This window comes from Aegilops tauschii, chromosome 3, assembly GCF_002575655.3.
Source record: "Aegilops tauschii subsp. strangulata cultivar AL8/78 chromosome 3, Aet v6.0, whole genome shotgun sequence".
Classification (NCBI taxonomy): domain Eukaryota; kingdom Viridiplantae; phylum Streptophyta; class Magnoliopsida; order Poales; family Poaceae; genus Aegilops; species Aegilops tauschii.
This window is the reverse complement of record NC_053037.3, coordinates 109,541,809-109,556,098: the sequence shown is the minus strand read 5'-3', so window position 1 is coordinate 109,556,098 and position 14,290 is coordinate 109,541,809.

Sequence of the window (14,290 nt, the reverse complement as noted above, 5' to 3'; positions counted from 1 at the left end):
CATTGTGTGTTTATTCTCAGGGCCCCACGGTTTGGTTCCTGCACTATTTTCCCTTGGCCGAGATATGTCCCAGTTGGATGGTATGTGCCTATGAGGAGTGTTCTCGAACCCATAATTGTGAATCAAATTATGAATATTGTTACGATGTAACCTGTGTAAGGGCCTCCTTGGTGCGAGATCTTCTTGCACTTCCAGGTTTGCTTGATTGTTTGATGATCCCATGGCATGGTGAGGATTAGGGTGAGTAGAGATGCCAGCTAATGTGCCCCTCTCAGAGGCCGGAGAGTGAACCCCAAAAGGATTTTCCTCTTCTTACTCCATAGCAACCTCTTCAGCTTCACCCCCTCCCCCAAATCCTCCTGAACTAACCTTGTGTCTCCCTCTCCATTGTTGAAGGGTGAGGAAGACATGATGTCGCTCTAGCTGAATCTGTCAGAAATCAGCAAGAAAAGATAACAGAGGATTTTCTCTGCCATAGGTGGTTAATAGGTTCAGGAAATATATATAGATTTATTATCTTGGGGGACAAGTACATAGGAGAAAAACGGAGTATGGGAGGTGTCCCAGGTGGGCACAACCCACCTGGGCGCGCCAGGCAAGCCTGGCGCGCCCTGGTGACTTGTGCCCACCAGGGGACGCTTCCTGGAAGTTTCTTTATTTCCAAAATTCCAAAATATTCCAAAACTGATAAAAAATATTTTTGCAGATTTTTCGGAGTCCATTTACTTACCGTATCACGTACCTCCTTATTTCACGATTCTGGAGTGTTCCGAAAGGACTCTTTTATGTGTTCTCCCGGTGTCAAAGTTTGGATAATATTACTTTCAACATTAATAGGCGTACCTGAGATATAATGCTTTATTCGTTGCCCATTGAGAACCTTCGGGTTAGTATCTTTGGAATTATTTATTTTGATGGCACCAGACCGGTAAACCTCCTCGATGACATATGGGCCTTCCCATTTTGAGAGGAGCTTCCCTGCAAAAAATCTAAAACGAGAGTTGTACAAAAGAACATATTCTCCGACTTTAAACTCACGCTTTTGGATTCTTTTGTCATGTCATCTTTTAACCTTTTTCTTTGAATAACTTTGCATTTTCATATGCTTGGGTTCTCCATTCATCTAGTGAGCTAATATCAAATAACCTCTTTTCACCAGCAAGTTTGAAATCATAGTTGAGTTCTTTAACTGCCCAAAATGCTTTATGTTCTAATTCAAGAGGCAAGTGACAAGCTTTTCCATAAACCATTTTATAAGGAGACATACCCATAGGATATTTATATGCTGTTCTATAGGCCCAAAGTGCATCATCTAATTTCTTAGACCAATTCTTCCTTGACCTATTGACAGTCTTTTGTAAAATTAGTTTTATTTCTGTATTGCTAAGTTCAACTTGACCACTAGACTGAGGATGATAGGGTGATGCAATTCTATGGTAAACATCATACTTGGCAAGCATTTTACGGAAAGCACCATGAATAAAGTGTGAACCACCATCAGTCATTAAATATCTAGGGACTCCAAACCTTGGGAAAATAACTTCCTTAAGCATTTTAATGTAGGTGTTGTGATCAGCACTACTGGTTGGAATAGCTTCTACCCATTTAGTAACATAATCAACAGCAACCAAAATATGTGTATACCCATTAGAGGAAGGAAAATGTCCCATGTAATCAAATCCCCAAACATCAAATGGTTCAACAGCAAGTGAATAATTCATAGACATTTCTTGACGCTTATCGATATTACCTATTCTTTGACATTCATCGCAAGATGAGACAAACTTACGGGCATCCTTGAAGAGAGTAGGCCAATAAAATCCAGACCGCAATACCTTATGAGCAGTTCTATCTCCAGCATGATGTCCTCCATAAGCCTCAGAGTGACATTTCCGTAGGATTTGTCCCTGTTCATGCTCAGGTACACAACGTCTAATAATACCATCTACTCCTTCTTTATAAAGATATGGGTCATCGCAAAAGTAATGTCTTAAATCATAGAATAATTTTTTATTTTGTTGGTATGTAAAGCTAGGTGGAAAATATTTAGCAACAATGTAATTAGCATAGTCACCATACCAAGGAGTACTATTAGCAACATTTATTGCAGCTAACTACTCATCAGGAAAACTATCATCCATAGGTAGTGGGTCATCAAGCACATTTTCAAGCCTAGACAAGTTATTAGCTACGGGGTTCTCAGCTCCTTTTCTAGCAATGATATGTAAATCAAATTCTTGTAACAAGAGAACCCAACGAATAAGTCTAGTTTTAGCATCTTTCTTTTTCATAAGATATTTAATAGCAGCATGGTCTGTGTGAACAGTTACTTTGGAATCAACAATATAAGGTCTAAATTTATCACACTCAAACACCACTGCTAAGAATTCTTTTTCAGTAGTAGCATAATTTCTTTGAGCACTATCTAGAGTTTTACTAGCATAATGAATAACATTATATTTCTTATCAACTCTTTGTCCTAGAACATCACCAACAACATAATAACTAGCATCACACATAATTTCAAAAGCCAAGTTCCAATCATGTAGTTGAACAATAGGTAAAGTAATTAAGGCTTTCTTGAGTGTTTCAAAGGCTTCAAGAAAATCATCATAAAAAACAAAAGGAATATCCTTTTGCAAAAGATTAGTAAGAGGCCTAGAAATTTTAGAAAAGTCTTTGATAAATCTCCTATAGAAACTAACATGACCTAGGAAACTACGAATACCTTTGATGTCCTTAGGACATGGCATTTTCTCAATTGCATCAACCTAGCTTGATCCACTTCAATACCTCTTTAAGAGATTTTATAACCCAAGACAATGCCTTCATTAACCATAAAGTGGCACTTCTCCCAATTCAAGACAAGATTTGTTTGTTCACATCTCTGCAAAACTCGATCAAGATTGCTTAAACAATCATCAAAAGACTTCCCATAGACATAGAAGTCATCCATGAAAACCTCAACAATCTTTTCACAAAAGTCAGAGAATATAACCATCATGCATCTTTGAAAGGTAGCAGGTGCATTACATAAACCAAAAGGCATACGTCTATAAGCATAGGTTCCAAAAGGACAAGTAAAAGCGGTCTTTTCTTGATTAGGTTGAGAAACAGGTATTTGTGAAAGACCAGAATATCCATCAAGGAAGCAAAAATGTGTGTGCTTAGATAATCTTTCTAGCATTTGATCAATAAAAGGCAAAGTGTAATGATCTTTTCTAGTTGCTTTGTTTAATTTTCTAAAATCAATTACCATTCTATAACCTGTAACAATTCTTTGTGGAATAAGTTCATTTTTATCATTAGGAACAACAGTAATACCTCCTTTCTTAGGGATACAATGAACATGACTTACCCATCTACTATTAGCTATAGGATAGATTATACATGCTTCCAGAAGTTTTAATATTTCTGTTCTTACCACCTGTTTCATCTTCCGATTTAACTGACGTTGGTGATCAACAACTGGTTTAGCATCAGGTTCCATGTTAATTTTGTGCAGACATAGAGTGGGACTAATGCCCTTTAAACCAACAAGAGTATATCCAATAGCAGCCCGATGCTTCCTTAGAACTTTCAATAATCTTTCTTCTTCATGTTCTGAAAGGTTAGCACTGATAATAATAGGATATATCTTCTTTTCATCAATTGTAGTCTTTTCAATAAGGAAGAGTGTTGAACCCAACGAGGAGCAGAAGGAAATGACAAGTGGATTTCAGCAAGGTAATGTCTGCAAGTGCTAAAATTGTAAGTAACAGAGTAGTTTGATAGCAAGATAATTTGTAACGAGCAAGTAATGATAATAGTAACAAAAGTGCAGCAAGGTAGCCCAATCCTTTTGAGGCAAAGGACATGCCAAAACGGTCTCTTATGATAAGCAAAGCGTTCTTGAGGCCAAAACGGTCTCTTATGATAAATAGTAACTGATGTTGTTTTCAGCTGAACTACCATGATGTTATTTTTGTGCAGAAATAAAAGTTCTCACAATGGAACGAAATTTTGCAAGGATTTTTTATGGAATAAATGAAGATTTTTGGAGCCAACAACAACCAGAGAGGGGCCCTGGTTGGGCACAAGCCACAAGGTCGCGCCCCCCTCTCCTGGCGCGCCCAGGTGGGTTATACCCACCTGGTGGCCCCGCTGACGACCCCCCTGATACTATAAATTCACATATTTCCAGAAAAAAATCAGGGAGAAAGAATTATCACGTTTCACGAGACGAAGCCTCCGCCAAGCCTTGTTCTTCCTCGGGAGGGCAGGTCTGGAGTCCGTTTGGGGCTCCGGAGAGAGGGATCTTCGTTCTTTGTCATCACCAACCAATCTCCATCGCCAATTCCATGATGCTCCCCACCGGGAGTGAGTAATTCCTTCGTAGGCTCACTGGTCGGTGAGGAGTTGGATGAGATTCATCATGTAATTGAGTTAGTTTTGTTAGGGCCCGATCCCTAGTATCCACTATGTTCTTAGATTGATGTTGCTATGACTTTGCTATGCTTAATGCTTGTCACTTTGGGCCCGGGTGCCATGAACTCAGATCAGAACCGTTTATGAATTCATCCTTATATCCATGTTTCAGATCCGGTCTTGCAAGTTATAGTCACCTACTACGTGTTATGACCTGGCAACCCCAGAATAACGGGGCCCACTTCCGGTGATGACTGTAGTTTGAGGAGTTCATGTATTCACTATGTGTTAATGCTTAGTTCCGGTTCTCTATTGAAAGGAGGCCTTAATATCCCTTAGTTTACAATATGGACCCCGCTGCCACGGGAGGGTAGGACAAAAGATGTCAAGCAAGTTCTTTTAATAAAGCACGTATGACTATTTACGGAATACATGCCTACTTTATATCGATGAACTGGAGCTAGTGCCGTATCGCCCTAGGTTATAACTATTACATGATGAATATCATCCAACAAGTCACCGATCCAATGCCTACGAATTTATTCATATTGATCTTGCTGCGTTACTATTGCTATCATCACTGTTACACTTGCTACAAATTACTGCTATCACTATTACTGTTACCGTTGCTGCTGCCACTATTATCAAAACTATCAAACTACTGTGCTACTGATCACTTTGCTGCAGATAATTAATCTCCGGGTGTGGTTGAATTGACAACTCAGCTGCTAATACCTTCAAATATTCTTCGGCTCCCCTTGTGTCGAATCTATAAATTTGGGTTGAATACTCTACCCTCGAAAACTATTGTGATCCCCTATACTTGTGGGTTATCAAGACCTTTTTCTGGCGCCATTGCTGGGGAGCATAGCAATATTTGTTGAGTCACTTGGGATTATTATCATATTATCACTATGAAGAATCTGAAGGATCCAAAGACTAAGATATTACCCTCAAAGACGAGGGGAGGTAAGGAACTGCCATCCAGTTCTGCTTTAGATTCACCTTCTGTTATGAGTAAACTTGCAACACCACCACGTGCTATCAATTCTAATCTGTCGCAAGTTATTGATGATGCTACTTCTACTATGAGTGATGCTTATGATGATGCTAGTACCTTGCTTGATAATGATGATGTGCCACTTGGTGATTTTCTTGATGATAAAATTGCTAGAGTAATACAACATGATGTTCTTGAATCTGATGATGAGCTTGAAACCGAAACTCCTGAAACACCTGCTAGAACTAGCCTTCCTAGATATGAATTGCCTAAGGTACCGGAAGGTTATGTTATGAGTGAGGAGGCAACTAGAGATATTCTTTCTTGCAATGATAGAGATGATCTAGAGAAATTACTATGCAAGTATAAAGAAAAATCTCTGAATGCTAGAATCAAATGTGATCCCAAGTTTGCTACTTCACCTATCTGTATTACTAATAAGGATTATGAATTCTCGACCCAGAGTTAATTACTTTGGTTGAATCTGATCCTTTCCATGGTTATGAAACTGAAACTGTTGTGGCACATCTTACTAAGTTGAATGATATAGCCACCCTTTTTACTCATGATGAGAAAACTCGTTATGACTTTATTCTGAAATTATTTCCTTTCTCATTAAAGGGTGATGCTAAAGCTTGGTACAATACTCTTGCTCCTGGTTGTGTGCGTAGTCCCCAGGATATGATTTATTACTTCTCTAAAAAATATTTTCCTGCTCATAAGAAACAAGCTGCCTTACATGAAATATTTAACTTTGTTGAAAGTAAAGAAGAGAATCTCCTACAAGCTTGAGGGAGGCTTTGCCAGCTACTTAATGCTTTGCCCGATCATCCTCTTAATAAAAATGAAATACTTGATATCTTCTATAATGGACTAACCGATGCCTCTAGAGACTTCCTAGATAGTTGTGCTGGTTGTGTTTTCAGGGAACAAACTATTGCTCAAGCTGAAGAATTATTGAATAACATATTGAAAAGTTATGATGATTGGACTATTCCTGAACCACTGCCTAAACCCACTCCAAAGAAGAGGGGTATATTATATCTCAGTCCTGAAGATATGCAAGAGCCAAAGGAATCTATGAAGGAAAAAGGTATTAAAGCTGAGGATGTTAAAAATGTACCTCCTATTGAAGAAATACATGGGCTTAATACACCACCCCTGCCTAAGGTGGTAGAGGTAAATTCTCTAATGAAGTTCAATGAAAATGATAATCCTCACAATATGCATCCTAGTCAATGCCTTTATGAGTTTGAAAACTACATTAGAAAAAAAGATCACTTCAATGCAAATGTTATGAAACAATTGAAATGTAATTCTGATATGATTGCTCGCTTGAGTGACTTGTTATTTAGAATTTCAAATGATGTTAGAGGTGTTGGAAAACATGCTTCTATGGCACAAACTCAGTTAGAACAAGTTGCTAAATCACAAAGAGAATTGCTTGATGAAATGAATAATAATATGCAAGACTTTGCTGTTAGAGTTGCAACTAGAGGAGGTAAAATGACTCAGGAACCACTTTATCCTGAGGGACACCCAAAAAGAATTGAACAAGACTCACAAAGAAATAACACTAGTGCACCTAGTCCTTCTAAAAAGAAAACGAAGAAGAAAAATGATAGGACTTTGCATGCTTCTAATGAACCTGAAATAGAAAAACCTCCTGATAATGAAAATGAAACTTCTATCTCTGATGCTGAAACTCAATCTAGTGATGAACATCCACCTAGTAATGAAAAAGATAACGTTGATGTTCATGAAGATGCTCAACCAAATGAAAAAGAACCAGATAATGATGTTGAGATAGAACCACCTGTTGATCTAGATAACCCATAACCTAAGAATAAAAGGTATGATAAAAGAGACTTTGTGGCTAGGAAACACGGTAAAGAAAGAGAACCGTGGGTTCAAAAACCTATGCCATTTCCACCCAAGTCAACTAAAAAGAATGACAATGAAGAATTTGAACACTTTGCTGAAATGCTGAGGCCAGTCTTTTTTGCGTACTCGCTTGACTGATATCTTGAAAATGCCTCCTTATGCAAAGTATATGAAATACATCATCACAAATAAGAGAAAAATACTGGAAGCAGAAATCTCCACTTTGCTTGCTAATTATACTTTCAAAGATGGAGTACCTAAAAAACTTGGAGATCCGGGAATACCAACTATACCTTGCTCTATTAAAAAGAATTATGTGAAAACTGCTTTGTGTGATTTAGGAGCTGGTGTTAGTGTTATGCCTTTCTCTTTATATAAAAGACTTGACTTGAATAAACTCACACCTACTGAAATATCTTTGCAAATGGCTGACAAGTCAACTTCCATACCTATCGGTATCTGTGAGGATGTGCCCGTTGTTGTTGCTAATGTTACTATTTTGACTGATTTTGTTATACTTGAGATGTCCGAGGACGACAACATGTCGATTATCCTTGGTAGATCCTTCTTGAATACTGCAGGGGCTGTTATTGATTGCAATAAAAGCAAGGTCAATTTTCATATTAATGGTAGTGAGCATACGGTGAACTTTCCGAAGAAACAATTCCATGTGAATGGTATTAATGTTATTGAAAAATCTCCGACAATCACCATTGGAAGTTTTCAAATACCTCTACCTACTATCAAACAGAAATATGAAATGCTTATTGTTGGGGAGATGCAAATCTCCATTGAGGTAACTTAGTGATTTACGGAAGTTCTTCGGTTTCATGCTAATCGAAAGTGGTTGTTAATAAGACCTGATCAACCTTATTAATGAATCATTTTTGAACGGTATGAGGTTGATGAATTTAGTAAGCACTACTTTCTGTCCCTACTTTTTATTCTCTATCTTTATTAGTTAAGTAAAATAAATGCCATGTTTTGTCTGTTTTCTGAATTTCCCGTGCAACAAAAAATGACCCAAAAATAAAAGTTCTTAGAATGCCCTGAAAATTTTATATGATTTTTTTTTCTGAATATTTAAAATTATTTGGTGCAAATAATACCAGAGGGGGGAGCACCTGGTCGGCACAACCCACCAGGGCACGCCAGCACCCCCTGGCGCGCCGTGGGGGTTGTGGTCCCCACATGGGCCCCTCACTTACTTCTTCCTCCCACACGGTCACTTACCTCCAGAAAAAATCACTCTAGCTCTCTCTCTCTCTCTCTCTCTCTCTCGTGTTCTTGCTCCCGAAACCGCGGATTTCGATCTCTTTGCTCGAAGCTCCGTTTTCGAAATTGTTTCGGGCATTTCTTGGTATGTGACTCCACCACTTGTCCAATTAGTTTCTGTTTTAGTGGTTTATACTTGGAATAAATAACTACTCTTGGTGCTGCTGTAGGTGTGCTTGCATGTTCAATTCTTAGTGTTCGAAGTAGTTTGAATGCTTGCTATGGCCTCTATGTTTCCCTATGAGTAGTTGCTATTTGTTTTGTGAAGTTTTGTTTGTAAAATTTTGTGGACTAAAAATTCAGATTTCTGTTCATAGGAAAAATTGTACGCGGACATGAATATCTTCAGGAAATTTGGCTCTAGGAAGAACTCCAAGGGTGTTATTGGGGAGTCTTCTGACAGTGATCTCCGTCCTCGGAGGTTGGCGGAGGTACGGCCGTGCGAATGGCCGCATACCCCGTTCCTGCAAGAGGCTGGAATTCATGAGGAGTTGATGCAATTTTTTGCCAACGCCAGTCTCACCAACTTCATCACAGATGAGTGTGTACAGCACCAAATCCTCACAAACATGTTTGTTCAAAGTTTTACTTTCCTGCCTAGGAATAACCCTCCTGAAGTGAGTTTTGATTTATATGCTGAAAACCATCAGATACCACTTACTGAGTTTTGCAACATATGCATGATCCCATCTGATGGGAGCTTGGCTGAGCCTAGGCCGACTGAGTTTGAGGATTTTTGTCGCACTTTGACAGTGGGTGATGAGAGGAAAGTGTCAGCCATCACTGCCGATTGCTTACATTTTCCTGCTGTTCGTTACTTTGCATATTTCATTACCAAATGCTTGCTTGCTAGGGAGAAGGTGGGTGCACTTAGTTCACCAGACCTCGCTGTTTTATGTCGTGCAATAGAGGGCAACAACACGTATAGCTTGGGAGCTATTGTGGCTCGTCGCCTCCATCTTAATAAATCTCAGGGTAAAATACATGGTGGGATTTTTGCTACTCGTTTGGCGGCTCACTTCGAGGTTGAGATACGCCCTCATGATTACCCCTGACCAAGGTTTACTTAGACAAGGCAGCCATGCATCACCATCATTTTCTTGCACATGATCACCCTAACATTGCCATTCCTTATAACTTGGTTTATAGCGTTGATACTCATGATGTTATCCCCTTCCTGCACCTGCTTTGTTTGATTCTGTTGCGATGGGCGGATACCAGATTATGCCTGCAGACATCCTCGCCTATTGGAACGCTCACGCTGCTGCAGAAGCTGCACAGGCACCTCAGCAGTGGGATGTATGGATGCCCGCTCCTCAGGATCCCTACTACACTCCAGGCTACTGATCGATTACCAACTTAGGCCAAAAGCCTAAGCTTGGGGGAGTACGTGTTTCTCACCGACATTATATTCATGTTCACATATCATTCTATTTGTCGGTATTCACACTTTTTCATTGTATCATCCATGCTTAGATTTATTTTCTTGCTTTCTTCTTGTGTGTTTGAAAAACTTTAGAAAAACAAAAAAATTTAGTTGTAGTAATTTACTTTGCATGCATGCTTAGTAGTAGAACTAAAAAGAAATTCCAAAAAGATTTCCTTGTTGGGAGCTTTCCCGTGTAAATAGTTTTTCTCGTTTTTGCTTTTTCCTTGTATTTGCTTGTTGAAGAAAAACCAAAAACTCCAAAAATATTTCAGTGTGTTTCTCTGAATTTCTTTTCTTTTTATTAGAGTCTTACCAAGGAGAAGACCGCGATGAAAATGTTGAGTGGCTCTCATATGAATAACTGTTGAACCAATAATAGCACATTTTACCTTGTCTTCTCCTGTTGAATAAAATGTTTTGCAGATTCTATCTTAGTCCATGGCACTATTATTATTTTCTTATCATTCGGTCGTGCAAGTAAAAGGAAATAATGACGATATTCGATGAGCTGGCCATGGCAAAGAGAAACTGGTATGAACTCGACTTCTTGTTGTTGTGTAAATATGTTTAACCTAGTGCCCATGATTCAGCCCATTATGATTAAACATGTTTGCAATGACAATTAGAGATTATAGTTTCTCATGCCATGCATAAGTAGCTAGGAGTTGATAATGATTTATATTGGATATCAACATAGCGTTAAAATGATTGTGATGTAGTATGATGATACGGTATCCTCCTCTGAATGTTCGAGTGGCTTGACTTGGTACATGTTCATGCATGTAGTTATATCAAAACCAACATAGCCTCTATAATATTTATGTTCATGGTGTTCATATCCTACTCATGCTAGTGTCCAATGTTACTTATGCATAATGCCTGGTCATGATCGTTGTTGCTCTCTAGCTGGCCGCTTCTTAATCTTCATTGCTATCCTTCACCTGTACTAAGTGGGAATTCTGCTTGTACATCAAAAACCTTGAACCCAAAGTTATTCCAGATGATTCCACCATACCTACTTTTATACGGTATTACCCTGCCGTCCTTAGTAATTTGCATGTGCCACCTCTAAAAAAACTTCTAAATAATTATCCGTTTTGTGTGCCTGGATCGTTCATAGAACGACAGGAGGTGGTCGATATCTTCCGTGCTAAGTGGGTTATCCTCAGGTCGAGTGTTTATTCACTCGACATTGCACGAGGAAATGGGCGGTAATAGGGATGCCCAGTCCCAAACTGGAAACATGAAAAAGAGTTCATCTCTTGAATAATCAAACAAAAACTCCCAATGGAGTCAAAACCTTTACTTTCCGCTTGGGAACGGCCACTAGCGTGCTTAGCATGGAAGATGTTGATAAGTGATGGTCGAGAAGTGAATGAGAAGGGGGCATGCCCCAAAATATCATTTATCTCTATTTTAAAAATTGAGCTCTAGCACCTCTGCAAATCACTGCTTCCCTCTGCGAAGGGACTTTCTATTTACTTTTATGCTGTGTCACCACCTTCTATAAACAAGCGCCAGAAACTGAGTAGAGCACAGCTGTCATGAATTATGCATTGTGTATAGCGAATGTTGGGTGCATCATGACTGGATCTTTTCTACCATGAATTACAATGTTTAGTCGCTGCTTGAACTTTGGAGGTGGTCTGCATTTATGTTTTGCGGTCTCAAAAAGGGCTAGCGAGATACCACTATTGTCATATTATATCATGGTTGTTTTGACAAAGTGTTGCTGTTTGAGATATCTTATTATTGCTCGCTAGCTGATTATGTCATTGATATGAGTCATTATAATCTTTAAATGCTATTGTTGACATGGTTAGTTATAATGCTGACTGAAAACCTGGGTGCTGTTTAAGCTTATTTATGCAAACAAGAGCAAAAGAGTTTGTAAAAGTTTTTCTTTCTCACTTTCAGTTTATCAACTGAATTGCTTGAGGACAAGCAAAGGTTTACGCTTGGGGGAGTTGATACGTCTCCAACGTATCTACTTTTTCTCACGCTTTTCCTCTTGTTTTGGACTCTAATTTGCATGATTTGAATGAAACTAACCCCGGACTGACACTGTTTTCAGCAGAACTACCATGGTGTTATTTTTGTGCAGAAATAAAAGTTCTCGGAATGGAACGAAACTTTTCGAGGATTTTTATGGAATAAATGAAGATGTTTGGAGCCAACAACCACTAGAGAGGGGCCCCTCGTTGGGCACAACCCACCAGGGCACGCCCCCCTCTCCTAGCACACCCAGGTGGGTTGTACCCACCTGGTGGCCCCGCTGACCACCCCTCTGGTACTATAAATTCACATATTTCCAAAAAAAATCAGGGAGAAAGAATTATCACGTTTCACGAGACAGAGCCGCCGCCAAGCCCTGTTCTTCCTCGGGAGGGCAGATCTGGAGTCCGTTTGGGGCTCCGGAGAGGGGGATCTTCGTTGTTCGTCATCACCAACCAATCTCCATCGCCAATTCGATGATGCACCCCACCGGGGTGAGCAATTCCTTCGTAGGCTCGCTGGTCAGTGAGGAGTTGGATGAGATTCATCATGTAATCGAGTAAGTTTTGTTAGGGCCCGATCCCTAGTATCCACTATGTTCTTAGATTGAGGTTGCTATGACTTTGCTATGCTTAATGCTTGTCACTTTGGGCCCGGGTGCCATGAACTCAGATCTAAACCGTTTATGAATTCATCATTATATCCATGTTTTAGATCCGATCTTGCAAGTTATAGTCACGTACTACATGTTATGATCCGGCAACCCCGGAGTGACAATAACCGGGCCCACTCCCGGTGATGACCGTAGTTTGAGGAGTTCATGTGTTCACTATGTGTTCACTATGTGTTAATGCTTTGTTACGGTTCTCTATTAAAAGCCTTAATATCCCTTAGTTTCCAATATGGACCCCGCTGCCACGGGAGGGTAGGACAAAAGATGTCATGCAAGTTCTTTTAATAAAGCACGTATGACTATTTATGGAATACATGCCTACATTATATCGATGAACTGGAGCTAGTGCCGTATCGCCCTAGGTTATAACTGTTACATGATGAATATCATCCAACAAGTCACTGATCCAATGCCTACGAATTTATTCATATTGATCTTGCTGCATTACTATTGCTATCATCACTGTTACACTTGCTACAAATTACTGCTATCACTGTTACTGTTACCGTTGCTGCTGCCACTATTATCAAAACTATCAAACTACTGTGCTACAGATCACTTTGCTGCAGATAATTAATCTCCAGGTGTGGTTGAATTGACAACTCACCTGCTAATACCTTCAAATATTCTTTGGCTCCCCTTGTGTCGAATCTGTAAATTTGGGTTGAATACTCTACCCTCGAAAACGGTTGCGATCCCCTATACTTGTGGGTTATCAACCTTGCAAATTATGAGAGAAAAGGCATTAGAATTACTCCAAAAAGCATTATTATGCATAAAAACATTATAAATAACAGTAGGTAAACATGATGCAAAATGGACGTATCATGTCCGATTATTCTTGGTAGACCTTTCCTTAGAACGATTGGTGCAATTATTGATATGAAGGAAGGGAATATTAGATTCGAATTTCCGTTAAGGAAAGGCATGGAACACTTCCCTAGAAAGAAAATTAAATTACCATATGAATCTATTATGAGAGCCACTTATGGATTGCCTACCAAAGATGGCAATACCTAGATCTATCCTTGTTTTTGTGCCTATCTAGGGGCGTTAAACGATAGCGCTTGTTGGGAGGCAACCCAATTTTTTGCTTCTGTTTTGGAATAAATATTTGATCTAGCCTCTGGTTAGATTTGTTTTTATGTTTTAATTAGTGTTTGTGCCAAGTCAAACCTATAGGACCTTCTTGGATGATAGTTATTTGATCTTGCTGAAAATTCCAGAAACTTTCTGTTCACGAAAACAATTGTTAAAAATCACCAGAACATGATAAAATATTGATTCCAATTGAAGTAGATCAATAAACAAATTTTCCAGGTCGTCCTATTCTGGTAGAATTTTTTGAGTTCCAGAACTTTGCGTTAGTTACAGATTAGTACAGACTGTTCTGTTTTTGACGGATTCTGTTTTTCGTGTGTTGTTTGCTTATTTTGATGAATCTATGGCTAGTAAAATAGTTTATAAACCATAGAGAAGTTGGAATACAGTAAGTTTAACACCAATATAAATAAATAATGAGTTCAATACAGTACCTTGGTCATCACCGGGAGTGGGCCCGGTTATTGTCACTCCGGGGTTGCCGGATCATAACATGTAGTACGTGACTATAACTTGCAAGGTCGGA